Below are 23,608 nucleotides of genomic sequence, written 5' to 3'. Positions count from 1 at the left end.
ACTGCCTTCATTTTCTGAGCCAGCCTATGCTGCAGAATAAATAAACTATGCAGGCAAAGCCCAAATCACACACAGGCTCCCATCCTTTGCCAGGTCAGGGTCTCTAAGAGAGATCTGTGTATATTGCTTGGCTGGTCAGCTGTGAGCTTGGGTCCACATGGCTTCCTGGGCCTGGATTGTGACTGTGTGTCTGTCTCTGGACTAAAGCATCTCCAAAGACTTGGAAGGAAAACAGAAAGGAGGGATAACCCCTCTCTCTTGGGGCTAGACAGATGGGACTGGTCAAATACTAACGATACATGTGAGCCTTTTGCATCTGAACTTTTCCTTTCCTTATCATTAACACACATTTTCACTCACCCTCCCATGAGCTCCCTCACTAAAGGAAAACGTTTCTCTTATCATCAGCTAATGAGGGCACTTTGTCCCTGTGATCCCCAAAGACACTTACTCCTCCCCTAATTAATCAACAAGTATGTATGGAGATGCCTTGACATATAATTCCATTGCCACCTCTGGGAGTTTGTTCTTCCCCTATATGTGCCCCAGTGGAACCCACTCTGCCTTTACTTCTGCAGCATGTGGTTGTACACTATGATCATTTCAGCTCCGCATGGTTGATCCTCTCATTATACTGAGAACTTTCAAACTTGGTGGTTGAATATAAATCTAACACCTAGAATAAATCCTGGGATAGCGATGGGTACTCAATAATCATTTGAAGAGCAGAGGAACAGATGAATTTGGTTTTGGTAGTTCTCATTTCATTGTCACTGTGACTGCCAGAAGAAACATGGGGGCCACACCCTCTACCTCCTGGGGACAATTGTTATGTAGCTCAGACAAGAATAAATCTAGTGGTCAATGAGATGCTGAATAGATTCATGTAGTAAATACTCTAAGAGTTTGACGGAATCTATAAATTCTGGAGAAAATAAGGAAAAGTCACAATAGCAGGATTTAAATTGCTTTTGGAAACCTGTAGACATGACGATATGTATCTTGTTGAAAATAGGGATTCTTGACCATCCCAAACAAACACTTGGTCATTTCTCCAAAGTGATTAGTAAAGCAGGGATCATGACTCTGAGTGCTGTCACAGATGAGCAGGCTCTTGGGAGACATAAAAAGTAAAAAAAAACAAAAAACAAAAAAAACCCCTAATTTCTGTGAGGTAAACGGTTCATGTTACGATAACATCTAAATCTACGGATATTCTCACAATCATAGGTTCAGCCCCATGAAGCCCCCATCCTTTCTCTTTCCTCTTTTATTATTCTGGGGAGACATGGAGGACACCTTTGACCAAACACTCTTAAAACACCCATGTGTATGCTCAGACATGAAGGGAGCAGCTAGAAAGAATACAACCGTGAAAAGATGGGGAATACCACACAGATTTTAATAGATCCCCTAGCTGTGGCTGCTATAACTCTCCTTGCTTTTAATACCTGCTGTAAAATTCGAGCACTCTGATATATTTGCTTATGCTACCATCAACCCAAGATCTAAGGCCCGAGTTCTAAGATTAGCCTAGACCTTGACCCAAAAAGGAGCTTTTCTCCTCTCTCTCTTTTTCTTCCTCATGTATGGGCCAGACCCAGTGCTTTATCATGTCCTTGGGAAATTTGTGCTCTATTCTATGACGTCAGTGATAGCCATATCCACTCACCAGATCTGCTACCACAGACAGACAGAATTCGTTCTGTTCTTCCTTCCTTTCTGTTCTCCTTCCTTCCTTCCTTCTCCCCTCCCCCCTCTCTCTCCTTCTTCCTTATTTCAGCACCTTACTGGTACTGTAAGTGAAGTATTTATAGCAATTTTTGAGATGGGTTTTAGAAAAGATTTTGGGGAATTTCAAAGATCTCATTAAAGTGGAGAAAAATTATATCCTAATAGTATTCCTAGGTACCATCCACAGGATTCTGGAGACTTTCTGAGAATCCAAGCAGGATGGAGAAAACTCTCTTATGATTCCTCATCATGGGGCCATCAAGGCTTTCTCCAGCTGCCATGGGAGTTGCCTGTAGCGGGCAGAACTGTGGTGGGTAGGAGTAGTGCTGAGCTGTGAGAAAAACAAGCAATGACCTTTGCTATGCAGGATTGAACCTCTCTTCATGCCATTCAGTCCATGTTCTTCTCCAGTGTTCTCCCATAGTATAAACCGATGTTTGACTAGTCACTTGTCTTCTGTCTGAAGAATGGGTTAAAGGAAACCAGATAGAGAAAGCTTAGGAAACCAGAATCTGGACTTAAAATAGGATACATGTCTTCTGTCTAATGTTCATTTTTATGTGGTTTCCATGGGAATCATCATCTGGCAGTGATGTCAGTCATTGTTAGCAGATAGTGCTGTCTTTTAGCTAATGGGTTGAGTGAGTGAGAGGGCAGTAGGGCTTCAGAGGGAAAAGACAGAAGCAGAGAAACAAGACTTAGGAAAGAAGTGGACAGATGGCCGTAGCAGTGGTATGAATCCAAGAATACTTGTGAATGTGTATGGTTATAAAGAACAGAACAGAGAATGAAGGTCTTATAGTGAAAGGTTTGCTGGAGAACAGCTCTCCCTGGTGACCCCTTGGTCTCTTTCCTTATTTGATGGACTTCCTTTATGCTCTCCTTGAGGTACTGGTCTTGATTTCCAGAAGGAAAGAGCCTGAATTCACAGTAAGTGGATTGGAAATGCTGTGTTCTAGATGTAACTCAGGAAGACTTTGATTATGCTCCATCTGTACCTGCACCTTGGTTTTCTTCGGCAGTAGGAAGGACTTGAGGTGTCTAAGTACTCTGGTGGCTAAGATGATCTATGAACTTCTGGTCTTACTATAAGTGCTAATGGAATACTGGAGTGACAGATTTTATGCTGAAGTATGGCTTTTCTAGTAGAACATACTAGACATTATCGAGGAGTTAACATTCTATTCCACAACAAGGAGTAGAACTTACAAGAACTCTACACAAAGCTATTGGGGTCCAAGTTTGGAAGTAGAATTTGGTGACACAAACTAAGGTAATTTATTATGCCATTAATTGTCCCATATATTCAAGAACTATGTCTTCTTAAAGTTGCAGTTAAGTTATATTCTACAAGCTATTCTCAAACTTCTGAACTTATGTGGTCTCCCTGCCTCATCTTTCTCATCTGATGCTACAAGCACATGCCATAGTGCCTGGCTCAGTGAATATTCTTGAACCTTTGCTGTCAGTGGCTCTAAGTTAGGGATCTAGACCCAGTCCTAATCTTTAAGTAGCTTTGTCTCTCTGTATGCTGGCTAGTTTTTAAATATCATCTTGCTACAACTTACAATCAAGTGAGAAGACAGTCTCGGTTGAAGAATTTTTTAGATCAGCTTGGCCTACAATCATATCTGTAGGGATTGTCTTGATGGTTAATTGGAATAGGGAAAAGCTTCCCAAATGAATGCATCATGATTTCATGTGCCAAGCTGCCAGTGAGTAGGGTGCATTCATCTCACTCTTTCCTTCCTATGGGTGTGGTATGACCAGTTTTCTGGTGCTCCTGACTTCACTGCTCATAACCTAGAACTGTAAGCTAAAAAACCCTTCTTTCCCAAGTCACTTTGGCCAGTGTGTTTTATTAGAGCACCAGAAATGGAACTAGGATAGCTTGTCACTATGAAAGGGGCCATAGCTGAAGTGAGTGTGGCATCTACAGAAAGATCCACCCTGGCTAGAGGGTTTCCAGTTCTCTGTGTCTAGGATTAATTAATCAAGGCTAGAGGTAATGGAGAAACTCAAGGGTGAGCAGTAAAGCACCGAGACCAACATATTAGACATTAGGATGCAAAAGGAAGTGTTAGGGAAAAGGACAACCATGCCTATGTGTGTCTGTTTGTCCCAACCTCCCTAATACTGTGACCCTTAAATATGGTTTATTATATTATATGACATCCCACCATAAAACTATTCTTTCTTACTTTATAACTGTAATTTTGCTGCTGTTATGAATCATAACATAAATATCTGATAAGCAGATGGTCTTAGGAAACTCCTCTGAAAAGGTTATTTGATCTCTGAAGGGACCATGACCCACAGGTAAAGAACTGCTGACTGAGGCAAAACACTGCATCTTTCATTGTACCACAAGGAGGTCACCTGCCAGCAAATAGCAAGAGATATGAAAATTGGTCCCTTGCCCTGCCTTCCACAAGGAAAAGGGTAGATAGGGAGACTCAGACCACAGAGACTAGCCAAACCTGGATCCAGGATCTATCAGGGTTTCTATCATGTTTTGTGGCTTTATACATCTTGTCTGGGGTGCATTCTGCAGTTTGTGGACCCTGATTACCCATAATAATCATAGTAATTAATAAAACCTTTTAAAAGAGACTTTAATCACGCTTGTGCTTTGCTTCCAAACACATAATAAAAAGGAATTACTTATAAAAGTGACAAATTTATTCCTAATTATACTATTATTTTGTTATGCAATACAAGTAAGGCAAGCTTTGAAGCTGAAAAAATGTCTCACGCAGAATTAATTAGAATTGTACATGGTTTAGAATTAGGCAATTATTTTATTGATATTTTCCAACTAAAACTTTAAAGAGTATCTCAAATATTTTCATTATTGCTAGTAAACAGTTATTTTAAACTCTTAGCTTGTGTGAGTTCCAAAGTTAAGCTTTGGACCACTGGGGGAGGGGGTCTTATAAGAATATATTTAATATGAGGTAAATCGTACAGTATGCTGTTTGTGTTTCACTCTGTTGCTGGGACAAATACCATGACACAAATAACTTACAGGAGGAAAGGGTTTATTCTAGCTTACAAGATTCAGTCTATCATTGAGGGAAGTCTGGATCGGAACTCATATAAGAACATGGAGCTCTAACAGTAGTGGAACACTACTTGCTTGCTCAGTTGAGCTCATGCTTTCATATCCAGCTGAGGACCATATGCTCAGGCAATGGTACCTTCCATGGTAGACTTACATCAATTAACAGGTAAGATAATTCATCACAGACATACCCAGAGAGCAAACTCATCTGGGTACTACCTCAATTGACACTCCCTTCTCCAGTACCTGGAACCTGTGTCAAATTGACCATTAAAGCTCACTAGAATCACTGGGGCCCAGATTGCCACATTCAGGGAACAGATTTATCATATTAACCAATAAGCAAAGGGTATGAGACATAGAAATTGGCCTTGTTATTTAAGTATCTCCTGCCCAGACATCCTGTGTGTTCAGTTCCTGTTGAGGATCTAAGAAAAACAACTCCCAGGTTACAAAGTGATTTGCAAGTAAGATTCGCAGATTGTAAATAGAATTTCTAGACTTTTCCTCCATGCTTTTACTTTCTCTATAAAATACAACCACTTTTTTCAGGTTTTAAAAGTAATATTCATTCATACTGAACATCCTTTCCACGGCCTCATGACATCACCTTTATTTGCTCTTGCTGCAAAAGTAATAGCTCAGGAGTCCTGTGTCCTAAGTCCTTTATATACCTGCTTGTGAAACCTGCCTCATTTCTTTACTGTCCCTAGTCTAGAGATTCCTCAAAGGTTTAGTTTTCTTTTAAACATGTGCTGTCCCACCACATACTCAGGATTAGGTTTATAGCACAAACACTGTGCACACCTATTCAGAAGAGGCACAGAGCTCATAGCCCCTGGCCAGAATTTAGGAGAGTCTGTACTAAAACCAGGAAGTTGGTAAAGGTCAAGATTCAAAAGGTGGTCTTTTAGAGATAGAGAACCATGCCTCTGTGTCCCAGGATTCAAAGCTTCCCCAGTCCTCAGTTGAGTATGGATGTATCCCTCTAGCAACTCAACTTGGGCCATGGCTTAGAGCTCTCTCCTTGAGCAGAAGTTCTCTTTGTGTATTGGGTTATTAAATAGAAACATTGTCTCCTAGCTTTTCCCCCTCCCCTGGGAATATAGCTGCAAAGAAAATAACTTCAGAGTCAAAACAAAAAGCAGTGTGGCCCATTGGTTTTATATTCTTAAAATAGAGGAAACGAAGAAGTTAAAATGAAGGAAATACAGAGAATGAAATGAGGAAGTAGGTCTGATCTTGTTTCAAAAGGCCTTCAGAGACAGAATAAGCAAAGGACCACAGGGTCTCTGGATCTAGGGATAAAGTGCTTGTCAAGCAAGTATCAGGAGCAGAGTTCTGATACCCACCAAGAACCCATGAAATGCTGGATGGGTGCTGCAGCCTGCCTATAATCCTAACACTCAGAAGGTGGAGACAGGAATTCACAGAGCAAGCTGAGTAGCTACACTAGCCATATGGATGAGTTCTGGGTTCAAATGAGAGAGCCTGCTTCAGCGAATAAAGAATAACCACAGATGGTTCCTGATGTCAATCTCAAGCTTCCTCATGCACACATCCATATCCAGGTAGGCCAGTAAGTACTTGGATACACAAAAGACTGCAAGGTCTCTGAGTCCCCTAAGGGCAGGGGTACTGTATTTGCTGACCTCATCTCCACTGTGAGGCACATTCCTTAATTACTCTGCACCTTGGGTCTCAGTTTCTGCAAGCGGGGTGCATTTTAGTGAATACACTCACCCTGTAGGTCACTTCTCTTTCAACCGAAGCATAAACGGTGAGCTCTGAGCAGCCGAAATAAAGGCAATGTTCTGTCTTCCATGGCAGCTCGCTCAATCAGCGCAGCTCTCTTGCCGCTCAGATTTGCTACCTAATATTTAACCTAAACCCTCTCTCTGCTTTTGTTTTAGATCATCATCACTTGTGCGGTTCTATCAATCTACCTATGCATTTCTACGCCACCTCTCACCAGAGTGCTTGCCTCCTGTTCTCCCTAAGCAATGAGGTTAATATTGAAGGTAAAATCCATTTCATAGAGATAATGTACTATAGACCTTTCAGGAGAGCTCTCTATGATAATGAGGAATGAGTTACCATGCTGAGGTTGTTTAAATGTCATTTATTTTAACAAGTGACATTCTGAATTTATTTAAAGTTGACTACAATGAAGGAAGGGTGGAGAGTTTTAAAGTTTCATGAGATAACAGAACCTAGCAAGAAAGCCTGGAAGACAGTGCAGAAAGCATAGCAATTGTCATCACAAAGTCCAAGAGATTGGTAGAGTGTTCCCATAGCTTGGCAAATACCCCAGAGATGTTACTGCTGGTTTGGCTAGCCCCTCCTTTTTTTATTCTCTCTCTCTCTCTCTCTCTCTCTCTCTCTCTCTCTCTCTCTCTCTCTCTCCTCCTTTTTGTGCACAGGTATTCTAACAGGTGCAAGTGTCCAAGTGGCTGGAAGACACAGGTGTTTTAACAGGTGCAAGTGTCCAAGTGGCTGGAAGACACAGGTGTTTTAACAGGTGCAAGTGTCCCAGCAACTGGGAGAGAGTGGCTCCATTCTCTTTCCCCTCTAATTGCACATGTTAAGCCTCCTCCCTCTGGCACTCAAAGTCACGGAGATGTGACACCATGGGCAAGTAGATTATCCCTGCTGGCCAATTTGATTATGAAAGTATTGGGCTTTATGAGACTGAAAACTGTTTCAGGTATGTTGTCACCTCCCTCCTTCAAGAACTTACAAAGTTAAACATATGGTTTTATTCTTGGTCTTTGAAGAAATGTTTTTGGAAGGTAGGTAGCATGTGGACTGCAAAAACTGTGGGGTAAAAATTGGGAGGGAGGGAGGTATAATCATTTTTTAAGAAGCAAAATAGTATAACAATTTTTAAACATAAACAATAGACACTAGGGGAAGGGGTTTGGGAAGATGTGATGGTTGCTACATCTTGGAAGGTACAGAGCAATGGGCCTCTTCTCCATGTAGAAGGATGGGGTGAAATGGCTTGAGCAAACTTTGGTAGGGACATTGCAATGTCCTTGGCTTCAGTCTCTGTTCATTGTATCTTCTTAGTGTTCTCTCAGATGAGCTTTCTCCCTTTCTCCTCTAACATGTATGTTGGGTAGAAAATAGAGGAATCCTGTCTACATCCTAAGTCAAATCATTTTAGGCACTCCCAGGCACACAGAGTGAGAAGGCACTGGTAAAATTGTCCTCTCATAATAAGATAAGAATCCCAGATTCTTCTAGGGAGGAGAATCTGATTGGATCAGACACTGCAGTTGGTTTTGATAAGTGTCCATTGTAGGGAGGTGACAGATATATTGCACTGAATTTTATTAGTATGTGTAAGTAGTATGTCAATAATACACTTCATTCTCCTAGATTTGAGTAGTACACATTGTATGTATAGAAATAACCAATAGTGTCATTAACAAATAACATTCATTTGTAATAGTTAAAAGTCTACCATCAGAGCTTTCTAATGTGTATTTCCCATGACCTTACTGTTTCTCCAGAACAAAACAACAACAAAAAGAAACAAACAAACAAACAAACAAAATGAAAGGAGTGAATGTGACAAAATGGCTGATAGAGAGAAGAGTATGGTGAAAAGGGTGGGAGGGAGATTAGATTGGGTAGGCATGCTCATGGATGTCAGAATGCATTTTATACACAAATCTAGTTGTTAAAGAATAAAGTCAATAAATGTTTTATTTATTTGTGTGTAGCTGCGGAATGTAGTGTGGCCACATTCAATAAGAACACACACACACACACACACACACACACACACACATATACACACAATAAGAAAGAGGAGGGGACTTGTGGAGAAGGGACTCACCAGGAAGGGAAGGAGGATGGGAGGGAGATGGGGACAACATTCTGACTAAAATCCATCAGATAGATGGACAAAGCTGTCAGTGAACTTGAAGAGATAATAAACACCCTGGAACTAAAATCTGTGGGCTCTTGGGGCTTTTTCTTGTGTAGGAAGGAGGTATTCCTTTGTCTTTGAAAATGGTCATTCTGATCTGGGTCAATAGCAGGAACTATTTCTTTTTAACCAGAAAACTTTAGTGCTTACATCAACCTGAGTTCAGTACCAACTATGGTCCTGTCTTAGGGATGAGGGATGGCGGATGATATTTTCCTAGTCTACATGAGATGCCACATGAGTTTGGGTGATTTTTATGAAGACTTAGATCATAATAACATTTTTTAAAGTTAAATAAGTTATTTTCTTTTCACTCCAATCAATTTTCTTATTCAAACATTTAAAATAATTATAGGCTACAGGTAAATTATAGATCATACACATGCTAAATTATAACCCATCTACACCAATTAATATTTATTGAGCAATGAATGGGCAAAATATGCTAACTTGAGGATTCAAGACCTGAGTGTAATTAAGAACTTCGGCTGGGAAAGATTATAGCTACATCTTCCCAAACACCCCTCCCTCCTCTCCCCAGTGTCTTCCAAGGGAAATGTAAGGATAATATGCTAACCCTTAGCTTAGCTCTGAAGTTGTTTACACAGGGAAAAATCAATTACTTTAAATATTTTAAATCTTATTTCCTAGTAACTAACCAATGACAGTTTATGATGGTCTTAAAAGCCAGGCAAAGGAATCAAATTAAATTTTATTTATTTTTTTCCCTTCCCAAGGGCTTGGTGTGGGTCTCTCATGAGCAGGCATAAAGCATACCGTGGGAAGCACTACATTTTAGAGCTCGTGAGATTCCACTGTGCTCCATAGATTAGAAACTGTTCTATTCAGTACCGCCGATGCTGTGGTAAGCTTAAACCAGAAGGGCTATGATGGGCCAGAAAATAGAAATCACAGTGTATCTGTGGCTTTGGAAATTGATTGTGAGCAAAGCTGAAAAACAATGTTGAGCTCATTATAACGCATTTTGATCCAGAACATAAGATTTGGGGCAGATATGTACTTATAAGAATTAATACAATCATGCAGGGAGATAGGATGGCATCTATCAATGCATTATCTACCAATCCCCGAGATAATTTCTCTTCACAAGAACAACAGCTAAGCTTAAGATTCTGCAGCCTCTCCTAGTGGGGAAAAAAAGCAGGAAACAGAGTTTTGAGAACTCAAGGTTGTCTGCATCAGACATGATAGAAATGGAGACTTAGGTAGAAAACTCAGTGAGGATCAAAGTAACCTGCCCAGGGATGGGAGATACCATTTTCTGGCCAGCATCTGAGACACCTCTTGCCTGACCTGTAAATGTGCGTGCATAGCCATCTTCCCAGGAGATTTCCATTTCATAGCTGCCTGCATTTGAATGATGAGCTTTGTCTTCGCATGCAGCCATCAGTTCACACAAAGAGTTAGGAACTAATATCTGTGATGAATGAATACACCTCCGGGCTGGGTATGCTAGCGTTAGAGAAGTCTTCTATATTCTGGGTTCTACACCATTGAGCACAACCTTAGATACAACCTCTTTGAGCGATTTTCACATTCCAATTTTTTGTTCTGTGGGATTTGTTTTTTTTTTTATTTTTTGTTTGTTTGTTTTTGCTTGTTTTTGCCTTTGACTCTTATAGGTACCCAGAGACAGGCATTGTGTGGTTTGTGTTCATGCAGACAGAGAACAGATGAGCTTTGATGTTCATGTGAAAGGCAGTGCTATAACATTGGGAGATGACTCGGGCAAAGTCCAAAACTCATGCACTTTGATATTCCTGTTTTCCTAGGACCAGGTCCATGGTGCTGGAAGAATCCAGGCGGAGAGGACAGAACCAATCTTTGCAGCATCTGCTTCCATTGTCCTCCCCATTTCATCTTAACCACATCCCTGGCCTTTTATTTCTTTCCCACAATGTGAGGGCAATAAAGATTAACCTATCTACTTAAGTTTTGTAATTACAGTTTTATATAAAAGGCTCTGTAATGTTCTTTTAATAGAAAAAAGAAAATGTTCAATACATGATATTTAAAACCGACATACAGGTTATCCATTTAAGGAAATCCCTTTGGTGGCATTCTAGGTAGAGGTCTTTTATTTCCCTTCTTTGACCTCTAATCCAGGCACACACCACACTGCCAAACCTCTGCGTGCTGGCAATCAACCTTATCAGGTCTCTACGCATGAAGTAGAATGAAAAAAAAATGCCACTTAAAGAGCAAATAGGTACTGAAGATGAGACACAGGGGGTATAAACCAGCTAGGTTTTGTCTTTTCAAAAGAAAATTGAAGGCAAGTCCCAGGCATAATGTCTGTAATCCACATTCTGGAATCGGAAAAGCATGTTTGTGCTTAGAAGACCGTATTCTGGCTTCTTTAACTGGATGCAGTGTTTCCTGTTCACTTCCTAACTGAAACTGTTGGGTGTGCTGCTGTTTTGTACTAGAGAAGGCACATTTGAATCCAAAGGAAATGCTCGCAATTCAATGCAAGATAAAGGGATCAGATGCAACTCTCACACACAATACACGGAATGAGAGGCGACAGACTTGTAATGTGTCTTTAATGTAATCACAACTATATTCCAAGGGTGAAGGTGTGATCTCAGTTTGGGTGGATTCGCATGGCTTTCTCATTTGCAATCATCATTAAGTGAGTTGTGTGCACCCTGTGAAAATGGGAATCTGCCCCGTAGAAATCTAATACCCCCTAATGAAGGGACATCAATTGTGACAGAAGGGACTGGGCTGAGTCAGACCACCCAGGCAGTAGAGTGACCTGACATCCAGTGGTCAATACCAAAGATTCTAAAATCTGCTGCTGATTAGGACTAACAACTTTCAATGCTCCTAGACCACGTGTGTTCCCATAAGACCAACTGCTGTTCTAGGGACCTATACATGGGTATATCTTGGGTGGGTGCTTGGGGTCATCTCCTGCATATTTGATTTATCAAGTGGATTTGATTTTTACTCCTATCTGCAAGGGAGGGGGAGCTATTTACATTTTAAAGAATGTTAGCTTGTGTTGTCTCCTGGATTAGCTCAGTGTTTTATCTGTGTCTTATCGCTGTCGACCCCTCTCCTAGTTGTTTGTGTCTGAGGTTTATTTTGCCCAGAAAATTGTGAACTTTTTTGATATTTAGATCTGGTTCATAATCAGTTCTATAATCCCTTCTTGCAACTCAGCACAGGACCTGGCAAAGAAGCAACCGGAGTAGTGCTCAATGAAGTGAGTTGAAACTTCTCTTAAACCTGTAAACAGGACTGCTCCTCTGGATAAGAGTTGATACAAGAATTAAATGAGTTTAATTTTTGCTTAAAACTGATTCCCCTCTTGTGTTAGGTGAAATCATCCTCACATTTCTTTGCTAGCAGGGAACGCTAGCAAAATCTTCTCTTGCCAGACTCCTGAGTGTTTACAAGTAACTTATGAGGTTACCAAACTTGATGAACATTTCAAATTCCTTAATAAAGTATAATTATGATTAAGCGTAGGCTATCCTTATATACACTTCTTTATTAACTTGACCCAGAGATTTCGAAAATCAATGCTATACACTTGAATTGTAAGAAGCAATACCTGAGGCCCCTTCACATTGTGCAACTCGTGTAGTTGTAAATTGACACAACCTAGGATCACTGGGAAGAGAGTTTCAGTGAGGGATTTTCTGAGTTAGATTGCCCTGGGAGGGATTGTCAAAACTAAATCAATGTTAGAAGACTCAGTATACTCTGGGTGTCACCATTCCCTAGGCAGGGTCTTGAGCGGTATATCAGTGGTGAAAACAAGTGAAGCATAGTAGCATGCATGCATTCATGACTCATGCTCCTGACTGTGGGTGTGATATGACTGACAGTTTAAAGTTCTTTTCTTGGCTTCTGACAAGGATGACCTGTGGATTGTTACCTAAAATAAATCCTCTCTTCCCTTGCCCCCCACCCTCCCAGTTGTTCCTTGTCAGGCTATTTTTGTGACAACCACACAAACAAAACCAGACCAAGTAGTTCTGGATAAAAGGCAACTTTGAATATATCATGTACATGAAGATTAAGATACTTAAAATGGTACCTGTGATGTTTATCTAGTAGTGTTATTTTGAAAGTGAAGTGATTGATGTCAAAGTATCTTCGAACCCAAACTGCTACATATAAACAGAAAGGATTGTGGGTAATAAAGGTGGCAAGGGCAAGAAGTGTTAATGCTTCTGAGACAATAAATGAGGGGATAGGGGTCTCACAATTAACCTGGTGTGTTTATTTTAGGGATCAGATGCACTTGAGCAACACTAGGAAGCCCATGAGGCAGTTCCAAAAGAGGCCTAATTACAACTATATTCTGAAGATTTTAGGGAAGAGAATATTAATATTGATAAGGGAATTGAGCTCTCAAGAATATCTCTAAGATAGTTCAAGTGAATGAAATAAAATGTGAAGGGGAGGGAACATTCAGACTTATCTAGCCTTTGGTCTCTATCTTTGCTTACAGAATCCTGAAAAGTAAGGTATACAACAAAGACAGGGAACAAGTAAAAAACGAAACAAAACAAAAAAAGAAATGTATCTATTGAAATCTCTAGGAGACTATGTGGTAAGGTACGCTGTTCTGGTTCTCCTGTACCAAAATGTAACTCCAATGTGAATAGAGGTCATGAAACAGAATAGTCTGGAATACAATTCAAGATGTAGAAGTTGTAGCTGTCTTTGGTCATATTGTGCCAGTTGAAGCTTGGTGAGGGCCAAACATCTGTTCTAGTTGTACCAGAAGAGGTATATAAAAGCAGCAACGGACCAATGACTGTGGCACAAAATTATTACTTCCTAGATTGGCTATTGCGTCCAATTTGATGACAGCAGGGAGCAAGGGATGCTTTTATACAAGGGGACAGATACACTTGAGCTTGGTATCATGATCCAGCTGTACAATAACTGAAGGGACTTGGATGGTTTGTAGTGAGATCTCAGAAGACCGATGCAGTGCTGTGCAATTGGGGGACACTTTCAGGAACTACTTCAAAATCAATTAGAGAAAAGTCAGAGGATGTGCTGGCACTGCGACACGTGATAGCAAGAATCAAGTGTGGGAACAAGCAGATGACACAGTTCCAGAGGGAAATGAGTGAGTGACTATACTGCTTTAAGTAGAAAGGGACTGTCAGTCCCCAGCTAATGTGGCCCTAGTGGTATCCTGTGCACTCACATAAAATATGGTGATCCTGTATGGGCTGTGTGCAGCCAGGACTCATGAGGAGCCTAGAGAGGATTGAAAAACATCATCTCAGATATAAAGGGCGTGAATGTATGCTTTGCTTATAATTTATATTACCATTCCCCAGAACCACAGCTTTTTCAGGCACTGGCAAGTGCCCTCTTAGTCCTTAGAATTTACATTTCATGTGTTACAACAAGATCCGTTTTAGATAATTTAGCCCTAGGAAGCTTAAGCCGGGGACAGTCAAACAGGCCTTCAAAGACAGGGAACACAGGGCCTCTTTCTTTCTTTACCCTGGGATTTTTATTTCTGAGCCAAGAAGATAACACATCTTAATAGCAAGAAGCTGAGTTAACTAGATAAAAGGTTTTTATAAACAGTTAGTGAAATCTTGAAATCAGAGAAACCAGAGATTCACAGTCTCACCTTGCCTGACTGCATCTAAATGTACATCAGCGAAAGCAACACAAAAGGAGATGGTGAGATATTCTGGGACTCTCATCAGTCAATGCAGCTTTCAGTTCGCTCATTCAGTTTACAGATATATATTGAATTCCATGTCACAGTTTCTCCTAAGCTTAGGTCTGAATATAGAAGATGCTATAGGACTTAGTCCACTGAAATGAACTTAAGCTAATGAATACATGGAGCTAATACAAGGTCGGTTCCTAATAGCAGTAATAGAGGAGAAAAAGAAATTAAAGGTCTTAGAGCCATAGGTAAATAATGCTAGTAAAAGTTATCAAGGGACTGGAAAGAGTGTTTAAGAACACTCGCTGGCTGTTTTGCTGAAGACCTGAGCTCCATCCTCAGTGCTGGTGTATCAGTTTATAGTCATCTGAAATCACGGATCCAGGGTATCCAACACCTTTTCGTGGCTTCCCCGGGCATTAGGCCTTTATCTGGTCTGCAAACATACAGGCCAGCAAAACAGTCATACATATTAAATTTTTTTAAAATGAGTCTTTACAAAGTTGTCAAAAGTTAATTAAAAGGAATAAACTGACAGAAAGCAGTAAAAGAAATCGGATTTTAAATTATGAAAATTCTACAGTTTTAGGGAAATGACAAAGAGAATGTGAGGTAAAACTACATAGTGGAGGGAACCATTGAAGGAATTGACTTTGATGAAGAAAGGGTGGGGTAAAGACAATACTGGGGTACTAGATCAGGAGCCTTCACCTGGAGACCTGCTGTCTCCCAGACTGACCACCTATAACCAGAAGAATTTACATAAAGCACAAATTCAAGGAAAGTTCCAATTATAGTGTCAGCACTTTTAAGAAGCAGATATCAAAGGGAAGTATCGAGGGGAAAAATGATTGATTCTGAACAAAGGAAAATTAAAGATCAAAAGCAAGGAGATAAAGGAAATCATACTGGGCTTGGACAAAGACTACACACATTCAAAACCTATAAATAGATAAATAGGGAGCAATTTTCTGAAAAAGTTAATGAAATGGAGCAACAACTGAGATATGGAAAATACTGATTATGTGAGGATGGGCAACAAGCCAGTCAAATGCTACCACATCAATTAAGGGAACAGCAGGCCTCCAGAAGAGAGGCAAAAAAAAAAAAATACAACTTCTGAAGAGCCAACAACATTTACAACAGGACGTAAAAGGACCGAGAGAAACATGTGCATTTTCACTACTAATCTGACTTTATGTGAAATATTACCGAAGACTTAATGAAAAATGTGAAAATGAATCAGACTATAAAGCTCCCTCTTCCAGTTGGGGGCATTTCGTCAGAACAAGCCACTCTCCCTCCCACATGACCTCCAAGCTTCTGCTCTCATTCAGCAGGTGGCCACTCTGTCAATGGAGCCACCAGTCCTGTAGTTTGTAAAACCCTTCGGTAAGAGCTCAAACGAGTAAAACCTTCACTGCATTCTGTACTGTCCTTTGGCTTCTTTTACATTCAGAGAATATTTTTACCATGCCATTTCTGTCTCCCCCTCCCAATTTCCGACATTAATGAGTTATCTGTCCACAACAACTGTCTCCAGATACACCTGCTGGGCACAGTTGGATGAACAGTTGGACTGAAGGATTCTGTGTCCCTGACGACCTCTTTCTTCCTAGTAACCACACCAAGAAAGATCCCAATGTTCTTTCTGATGTCTTTAATTAGCTATGCTTGACTGATGGTGAATGGCATTGTTGAAAGCACTCTCAAAGGTTCTCTCTCCCTCCTGCCTCCCCTGTTTGTTTTGACATATGCTGATTTCTTTGGGGTCTCCTGTGCCTAGCAGAGTGTTTGGTTTACTGTCTGTGCCAAGAACAAGGAACTCATCATATGCTCACAGCCATCCCATTGAATCCATTGTGCCAACCAAGCCCTGCCTTCACTGTGTGTCCTCTGTCAACTTTCTCACCCTCCCTGCACTCCAGCCTCAAACCATGGGGTCTCTTAGGGCTGTTTATTTCTTGCGTTTGTCAAATCAAATTTGATACCCCCTTCTCTCACTTCATGCTGCTTTCTCTCCTTGCTTTTTTTGGGTGGTGAACTAATTCATTTTAAGGTAGTGTCTAGATAACCCCAAGGATAGAGAAGTAGTGAGTGTCTTACTACATCTGGTCTTTGTTTAACTTACTTTTTATCAAGCTTGCCTTTATAAAGTCAGAACTCTAGAAGAGTGCAAAGCAACCCACAAGCAAGGCTCCTAAAGTGCAAAGTCACCAGGGAACATTCATGGGGTCCGTCCTTCCTCCTTGGGAGGGAATTTAGACCATACCGGCTGCATTTAAACAGCATTCTGCTTTCAGGAACTGTTTGTGAAGGAGTTGCTGCATGGACAAATGGGTCTTTAACACTACTGTAACAGAATCATCTGGAAGTCATGAATGTGTAGTATGTATAACAGGTCATATGTGAGCTCATTTGCTTTAAACGTACTATAAAAAGAATCTTTAAAGAAGAGAAAGGCCTTTACTCCAAGAGATACATTTAGAAATTCAATGTTTTTGAAGTTCTTTTATCATTGTTTATCCACTTTTAATCTTGTACTCTAAACCACACTACATCTGTATCAAAAGACTAAGTGTAAAATTAGACGTCTCTACTTAACACTCTACAAGCTTGGGCTCATTGCTCAGGTTCCCATTCCTCACTTTTACAACAAGGATTACAAAGTGTTACCATCTTATTGATGAAGTAAGAGAACAACTTCGTTAATTCATTTAAAAAATCATCAACGGTGCGGAGCAAATGAATTAGTTAATTCCCATAAAACACTCCCAATAAATGTCAGGCTCTATTTTAACAACTGTTTAGATTAATTTTCCTACAATACTCAAGTTAACTTAATATTCTAAGAATGTGTGTAAATACATGTAAATATATTTCTTCTGTGGTCTCTGAGGAGGGAGACAAAGACAGGCAGCAGATCTGCGCACAGTTGAGTTGGCAGCCAATGGGGCAGTGAGGGTGTGTTGCTTGCTTTTGGACAGAATGAGACTTTGCAGAACTGACTTAGCCTGTCAGTTATCATGAGAGAACTGAGACTTACCATCCCTCACTGTGGTCTTTTCATGTCTCACCTATGAAGGATGGTGACCTCTTTCTTACCATGCATAGGTATGGATTGCCTGTGCTTATTAAGAGGTTTCACATATGTATAGGCATTATTTTCCATTTAGAATTTCCAGGGTATCTAAGATATAAAAGAAGTACTTCTCTTCCAAGTTCAAATGCAACTCTTTGCTCCTTTTATTTTTTTTTTAAAGTGGAGCTCATGATGATACATGTCAGTTGTCAACTCAATGAGAACCAGAGTTGGGAACAGAAAATTTGAGTATTACCATGTAGGGTGACACATGTTATTTGGAAAATTGGTGTCCCATCTGGGAGGAGGTTCTTTTATTTTAATAATTAAAAATATTTTATGTCTATGAGTATTTAACCTGCATGTATGTATGTGTACCATATGTATACCACTAGGTCACATAGGCCTACAGAGGTCAAAAGACAGTATCAGATTGCTATGAACAGGATTCAGAGCTGTTTACAGGCTGCCAGGTAGATGCTGTGGACCAATTCCTCTGAAGGAATAGTGAGTGCCTTTAGACACTGAGCCATTGCTCTAGTTCCAATATCTGGTGATCTTTTGTCTCCTTATAAACAAATTTAAGAAAGAACTCACAAGTTGGAATGCAATTTTATTAATAAGAGAGAGAGAGAGAGAGAGAGAGAGAGAGAGAGAGCGCAAGTAAGCTAGACATCTCTATATCTGAGAAAGCTATATGTTTGAGTAGGCTGGCATGTTTATTCAGTAACTGGAGATGAGAGACCAGATCTTTTGGGTTCAGGCTCCATCCAGTTAAGTTACTGAACCTGACTTAAGGTTGAACTTGAGTTAACTAACAAACTGACACCTAGCACCAGTTTTAAGATCACTCCCTAATAAAACCTGTGTCTAGCACCACTTTTCAGCTTATTCTCCAAAAAATCTGGACCTCCATGTTATAAGCCTGCCTTTGACACTTCACTTTTTAACAACCACCAATCGGGAGGAAAGCAGAAGTTAAGTTTATGGTTTGTCTCCTAGCACCAGACAATTATGTTAAAGGTCATAATGTCCCCTTCCCCCCAATCAGATGTATGCCAGGCTAGATATCTCCTTCTTGCCTCTATAAATGCTTGCCTGAAACTAGGCTCAGGGCTCCACCTTCCCTTCCTGTTATGATGATGTGGCCTGGGCTTGAGCTTATAAATATAAGACCCTAGTGTGATTCCATCAGAGTTAGCTCCTTGGTTGTCTTTTGGAGTTCATGAATGTTTCCTGGTACAACAGACGTTAGACAATGTATAAAACAAGTAGCCGTATAGCAAAAGGAGCAGTATGGTGGTGCTAGTAAAGGAGGGGTGGACCTTCCAGTAAAAGTAAGGAAAATCAAAATTAGTTGTACTTAGGCTCTGGTCAACATCTGTAAACAAGAGATAGGAATGGAAAAGGAGCTAGGATTCAAAATAGTATGCAGATCTAGCAGAACCTCATAGAGATATTTTCTTCTTGTTCCATTAATTAAAAAATTTATTTACTTTATATCTAGGTCAATCACAGGATCACAGCTTCCCCTCCCTCTTGTCCTACTAGTCCTTCCCTCTCACCTCCCTTTCTCTCATTCTCTTCTCCCTTTCTTCTCAGAGAAGGAGAAGCACCCCCATGGATAGGGCTCATGATGATTTAGAGTAATTGTATCAAGGGTAGGCCTTTTGAAAAGGAATAGTCTATATCATTAAAGGTATAATTATTCTTCCTGTCTCTTTGGCAATGTTAAAATATATTTAATGCACATGAGTTTTTATCTGCATATTTGTGGGTATACCTTGGTACCTGAAGAGGTCAAAAGATAGTATCAGATTCCTATGAAATGGATTTACAGATGTTTATAGGCTTCCATGTGGATACCATAGGAGGTTTAAGGTAAATATGCCTTCTTGAATCACTCAGAAGACTGAGTGGACAAACTATATTAACTCAGAAAGAAGGAGACAACAACATACTTCTTCCCAGAAGTAAAATCTATTATTTTAACAAGAAAGAAATGGTTTTCTATACTAATATAACAGAACCACCTAGAAGATTGGTCTCTGTACATAGTTGTGGAGGAGTTTCTTGATTAAGTTAAGGTGGGAAGACCTGCCCATTGTGGGTATCACCATTCTCTAGGCTGAAACCTTGAAGTATATTAAAAGGAGAAAGGAAGCTGTGTCCGACCCTTTATCAATTTGTACATCTTGGTTGTAAATGCAATATGACCCGGTGCCCTAGTTCTTGCCATTCTGTCTTCCCAACCATGAAGGGCTATAACCTCAAACTGTGTGTCAAAATAAACCTTTATTTCTTAATTTTCTTTTATTACAACATTATCAAATAACTAAGACAGATCTACTTTAGACTATCTCCAAATCATGTTACTGTGATAACTACTTTTTCTGGGGAAAGAGACAAAACCAGCCTAGTTTTAGAGCAAACTAGGGTGAACTGCTGTTGTAGTGATTCAAAGACAAGTGCAGCAGGAGAGGGATTTCGAGGTGCTGTGACTAAATTCAGAGTGCTGTAAGTAATTGTCTCGGTCTTGTCACTGGCCAGGGTTGTTTCTCTACCCCTATCTGTTGTAAATACAAGTAATGCAGGTTCTCAAATCACCTTCTCTTTCTCACCTTCCTCAGTGGGGCCTACTCTCTGGGAGATTTCAGATCTCTATCAAATAATAAATTCCAATTTCATTTTCTCAAGGTATTGTGTTCTGTATAGATAGAGGGAGATTTTAGGGTGAATGTCTTGATGTTGCCTCAACCATGAATATACATGGTGGTGGTAAACTGTGTCTTCACTAAGGAAATGCTTCTGTCACACTCATCTGCCCAAGACATAAGCCTAGGCACTAATACTTCCTGCTTAACTTGAGTGTGCCCTATGTAACTGTAACATGCTGTGTTCAAATGTCATATCTTCCAGGTGATCACAATGATTCTCTTCCTGTTTCCATGGTGTGTCCATGGGCTTTGAGATATGCCACCCTGTCCACTACTCAACACAGTGACGTGGGATGGAAGGAATTATCTCTAAATCATGGATTCATTCAGGGAAAGCAATGTGAGCAGCTCCTATTTGTCTGCAACTGACCAACAAATCCCCCCCCCCCCAAAGAATTCAAGGGGCTTAATGGAAATTTGCTAAAATATTTCACTAATGTGGATTGTTGAGATAGGAGAACTAGTTACCTGACTGTTTTCTCAGCATTAAGTCCTTTCTGTGAGGCAGGCCTTGAACTTTGAGGTGGAAGGCTCCTCTGTGATGCTGTCTTTCCTCCCTCTGCAGTCACTAGGGCCACAGTGACTTTGCCTCCTGTTCCGTGGAGCCTGCTCCCCTATTGTTACTAGCTATCCTAGAGCTCTTTTCTCTAGCAATTAATCATCCTTGGTAGAGAAATGGGCAGTTCCTTCTTCCCTCTCCAGACCCTTTCCATCTTACCTGTCTACCTCCTTCCTTCTTGGCAAAGTTTTTGCGTTTGTTTGATTGTTTGCTTATTTTGAAATACACTGGGCATTCCAGAAGAAATGTTTTATACTTTTATTTACACTGTGGCCCATGGACTAAGAAAATGCTCTAGCAATGAGGGGGTTGTAATGGTACATCAGTCTTTTGGGGGAGGTAATCTTTTTGTCTGTCTTTCTTTTCTATTCCTTTCCTTTTCATTTTAGGGTTTCATTATGTTAGTGCCTCACTCTGTAAACCAGGCTGGCCTCAGACTCACAGACATTCTCCTGCCTCTGTCTCCCAGTTGCTGGAATTAAATGCTCTGCCACTCCACCTAGCTGGTAGTTTTTTTTTTTTTTTGTCTTGAAATTCCTAAATGTGGTTTTTCTCCCCTCTTAGGCCCTTCGTCCTTGAAAAACAGTTAACAACGGGCACCATTGGAGCACACCTGGAGTCTCTGTGCATATGGAACCGATAAGAACTTCTCAGCAGTCCCCGAAGACTCTTTAAAATCACCTTAGACCTGAGAAAGAAACTAAAGGAAGATGCTTAACTATCACCGTCATGCCCAAGGCACTTTCGCTACTTGCTACTTTAATTTGCAGAAAGAAAGAAAAAAGAAAACTCTACAGCTTTATTATATGCAGCACATAGACTATTATCTCTTGATAATAACCTTAAATAAATGCCAAACACAGAGGTCTAAAATTATTCCTTAGCTCATGTCTCACTTACTTTCTATGTGATGACTCTGTGATTGACTAAAAATAATAAAAATAATAAAACATATTCACTGATATCTCTCTCTCTCTCTCTCTGTGTGTGTGTGTGTGTGTGTGTGTGTGTCTGTTGTGAACACCTGTGTGTGCCTCACACACTCCTTGTTCTTCATGCTGCCTTTAGGATCTCTCTCTCTCTCTCTCTCTCTCTCTCTCTCTCTCTCTCTCTCTCTCTCTTGTCCTCATTTTCATGTAACCTAGACTGGCCTTGAGCCTGCTATGTTCCTATGTAATCAAAGATGACCTTGAATTTGAAATTCTACTGCATGTTCTGCTCAAGTTTTGGGTTACAGTGACAGGTCACCGTGTCTGGTTTTAAGGAATAGTTTTTCTAATTTGTGAAAATTGGCCATGCTCTTCTGCTTACTCTGTCAAGGCTGAAGCATCCTTCTTTATATTTCCAGTATAGTTCTACAAAATAATGATTCAGCAAGTCTTTCTATAATGCCAAAATAAACAACTTCCAAATTAGCCATACGAAGACTTTGTAAATATAGGTCCTGTATTTTCTCATGCCATTGTACTTAGGTTGACTGTATTTTGTATGTGCAGTTTTGCTTTGTTTTCTTTTTTCTCTTTACCAACTCCTTGATTAACTCTTGGATAGATATCCACTGAAAGTCAGTTATTTGTCATCATCTCCAAGGAGCCTCCCTGTGTACTTGTTGAGTCCAAATGTCTACTTTTCCTCTTCATTACACCCTGTACATGAATCAGTTCCCGTGGCATCATCACTAGCTCTTTTCCCTGTCTACATTTTAAACTCTTAGTAACACAAGTCTGTATCTTTAAGATTTAGGATACAATCTGAAGCATTTGGTAAAGACATTTTACCAAATTGTTGCCTTTAGGTAAGTTACAGGGATTGGCTTTCAGTGTTTAACAAACAAGTGAGAATTTATGCCCTCAAATAATGTAGTCTTTCTTGAATGAAATTTCTTTGAGGCATAGGCTTAATCATGAAAGAACAATCCAAAACTATTATGGAAATTCCTTTGGGGAATGATTTTGGGAGCTCATTCATGAGCCTCACACACGAAAATGACCCGGTTTCATAGGCATAGCGCCAGGGGTAGCATAAAGCTAATCCTACTCTCTATCATTTAGTTTATTCCACAGACTTCACTCTAAATGACATTTGAGTGAGGGTGAGTTTTATTTTTTGGCAACAAAAGGCACAATTTGCTACCACTGAGACTTTATTTTCAAAGTTCAGCTTGCTCTCAAATATTTTCTATAAGGAATCTAGATATATTCTGAGCAGGCAACATCTTTGGAATATAGGAATTAGTTCCTGTGGGAACTATTTGAAAGAAAAGGGCTCATATTTTGTTGAAGCCTTGCCTCCTTATTTAATCAGGTCTGTGACATGGGGACAAATTGGGCCTGTTAACAGAATCACAGTATTTAAAGTTAAATGCTTTAAAGTTGATTTTCTACGAAGACTCTTGCTACTTATGTGGCCCTGACAGATTTGGGGTGGGGGGAAAATGGATTTCAGGTTAATGTGCTCAAATGAGGTCAGGGACAGTCCAGAATAACAGTAATCAAAATAATAACTATCATTATAAGATTTATTTTTATTGGTTATGTCCTGTGTATTACTGCATTAAATATTCATAATTTTTCTCATATAACATTCTTAATAAACTATTGAAAAATAAGAAAAAGGATTCTCAGGAAAAAATGGATTTGTTCAAGGTGACTTAATAAGTAGAGGGTAGAGAAGTGCGAAGTTTTCATTATGGCAGGTTGACTGCACAGCCCATATTCTAAGCTCGGAATGCAGCTCAGTGATAGAGTTGCTGCCTAGCATGCAGAAGACCCGAGATTAAATCCCAAGCACTGCATAAAGCAAACATGATGACATATGCCTGCAATC

At 40.1% G+C, this 23,608-nt stretch overlaps 1 long non-coding RNA gene across 4 annotated transcripts; it reads left to right on the top strand.

Annotated features, from left to right (window-relative positions):
• The first annotated feature begins 2,358 nt into the window (after positions 1-2,358).
• On the top strand, positions 2,359-21,736 carry LOC102556100 (uncharacterized). 4 transcript variants are annotated; one of them, XR_005505776.2, is made up of 4 exons: positions 2,359-2,466; positions 6,712-6,819; positions 20,426-20,563; positions 21,347-21,736. It is a non-coding gene; the product is annotated as an uncharacterized LOC102556100 (long non-coding RNA). The 4 variants fall into 4 exon arrangements; XR_005505777.2 differs by lacking the exons at positions 20,426-20,563; positions 21,347-21,736 and adding exons at positions 7,222-7,505; positions 10,532-10,691; XR_005505775.2 differs by lacking the exon at positions 20,426-20,563.
• Positions 21,737-23,608: the final 1,872 nt, after the last annotated feature.

This window comes from Rattus norvegicus, chromosome 6, assembly GCF_036323735.1.
Source record: "Rattus norvegicus strain BN/NHsdMcwi chromosome 6, GRCr8, whole genome shotgun sequence".
Taxonomy (NCBI): domain Eukaryota; kingdom Metazoa; phylum Chordata; class Mammalia; order Rodentia; family Muridae; genus Rattus; species Rattus norvegicus.
The sequence above is the reverse complement of the archived record's forward strand: the minus strand, read 5'-3'. Positions and strand labels throughout refer to the sequence as shown.